Raw genomic sequence first — 2,418 nt, 5'->3', positions numbered from 1 at the left:
TCTCTCTCTCTCTCTTTAATTTCCCGACCGCTGTGTTACAGTGAATCAACAAACAGTACCAACAACTTCAATTAGTGATTAGACCACACTCTTTTCCCCGCCCCGCCCCGCCCGGCCTACAGGTCAAATGCTCTTTCAACTACCACTATTAGCGAGAAATTAAATATAGTGTTACCGAAGGTCACCACAGTCCCACAGGCTTGTAACTATACAGGAGGTACATGGATTATGGTTATTTAAATAGACCCCTCAATCGTTCAATAGTTCAGGTAAAGGTAAAGCAAAAGGTTATCCTCCGTGACCTTTCAGTGATGACGCACCCATAGTTGGTCAACGCATAATGCAGACTTCAACATTAGTTAAGGACCACCTTGACAGACAGCCCTGATTTTTTTAAAATCCGAAAAAAATACAACATGAAATGTTTCAAATTGTTTTTTTCTGAAAGTGTTAATGGGTTACCAATGCGTACTGCAAAGCTTCCTAAAGGTGCAAAACCACCACGTGTAGCACGGAAATCCTCGATGATTTTTAGCCAAATTTGCTGTCAATTTTATCGACATGTGTGCAACATCACGGACATTCCTCAGACAAAAACGGACGTATCAAATTGTGCTCACTTTGGAGGCAATATAAGCCACCGCTTGCGCAAAATCCAGTATCTCATAAACGTGGCACCAAGACAAAATCTGAGAGACTTTGATCGTGCCAGGGCTATGGCATGGCTGCAGGGTGGAGTTGGAGCCCGAGAAGTTGCCAGAAGGTTTGCAGTGTCATACTCTGTCATTGTCCGCTTGAGGAAGCACCATCAAACCACTGGATCAGTCCAAGAACGCCCAAGTGCAGGTCGACCCAAGAAGACCACTCAGAATGTTTGCAAGTGGACTTTAACTTATGTTGAAGTCTGTATAATATACTCACGTATTGCTAGATCAATTGAGGATTACGCAATAGTATTGTTTGTTTATTTCTTATATTATTTACTTTTTTATTTTCTAAATTTGAAAGGTGGAGGATTCTATTTGAATTTTATACAAAATTCAAAATTTCTTAACAACTGAAAATGTTTAGTGTGTCCCGCGCACTCATATGACCTTAATATGTAGTTGCGAGCGCCGAAAAACACTTACCAAAACAAAACAAAAATAGATAGAATCTGAGAGAAGAACATACACATAACGACAAGAATCATGCAAAGAGCATAAACAAACTCATAACGATAAGAAATGGGTTGAGGACAACATCTAAGTGGTGAAATAATTACGTTTACTCTGCCCACCACCCCAGAAAAAATTTTTAAAAAATAAAATACAATAAATAAAATAAAATAAGATAAAATAAAAATTTTTAAATGATGATTTAATTTATTTTTAAAAAATAAGGATAAAAAGGCCAGACAGAGTTAAGGTAAAAAAAAGTGTGTCAAATGACTATTGTAACGTAACAAGTCCAAAGAGGTCCCTCTAAAGTCCTTGAACAACATACAAAGAGTAACGTCAATCTGCCCACGGTAACTATCGTCCGCTCTAATTGTTAATTCATCAAGTTTAACAGAAGCGACTTTGCCTTTGGTACACGCAGTGACAAACAAGTCGAAAGTTAAATCTATAACTAAAATAGGGGTCTACTAGCAGCGTTCAGTTCAAGGCTCTACGATGACGTCAATTGCACTTGGCTCCGTGTTTGCTTTTCTCTGTATTGTTCAAACGAGTTTTCATTTTCACAAATACAAGGGATACAATACTGGGTTTTGTCACAGGCCACACGCAACTAGACTGAATAAAAGAAGGTGCTTAACCCTATCCGTACGCTCTGTGGTCATTTTGTAAACCCGGGGTTGTATTCTTCACATTATAGAATACTTCTAATACGAAGATCTCTTTGAAACTTTCAGTATTTCTATTTTTTAAAATCATTTTGACAGACTGCTATGCAAAGCGCACGGATCGGATTAACGAATAAATTTTCTTTTTGGAAAATGGTGGCACTACAGAGTCCCCCACGTCGTATGGATACGAAAGTAAAACACGACGTAGGGATAGGGTTAATCAAGACACTACAAATCTAGATAATTATAACACCTTAATAGGATATAGATTACTGGCAGAGAGAGTTGCTGGCAATCCCTTTTATGGCTACTTCCTGGTGGAATTATATTTCCAAAGTTTCTATTTTTGGTTTCAATTTGAAGAAAAATAAACCCATACATAACACGATAACAACAGCCTGTGGGTCAAGAAAGAGCAAAACAGACAGACAAAAACCAAGAGTGAGAGAAAGAGAGAGAGAGAGGGGGGGGGGAAGAGACAGAAAGAGATGAAGACAGATAGAGAAGGATATATATAAAAAGAGAGAGAGAGAGAGAAAGAGAGAAAGAGAGAAAGAGAGAGAGAGAGAGAGAGAGAGAGAGAGAGGGGG

This window comes from Aplysia californica, unplaced genomic scaffold (genome assembly GCF_000002075.1).
Source record: "Aplysia californica isolate F4 #8 unplaced genomic scaffold, AplCal3.0 scaffold00263, whole genome shotgun sequence".
In the NCBI taxonomy this organism is placed as follows: Eukaryota; Metazoa; Mollusca; class Gastropoda; order Aplysiida; family Aplysiidae; genus Aplysia; species Aplysia californica.
Note: the sequence above shows the minus strand (reverse complement) of the source record.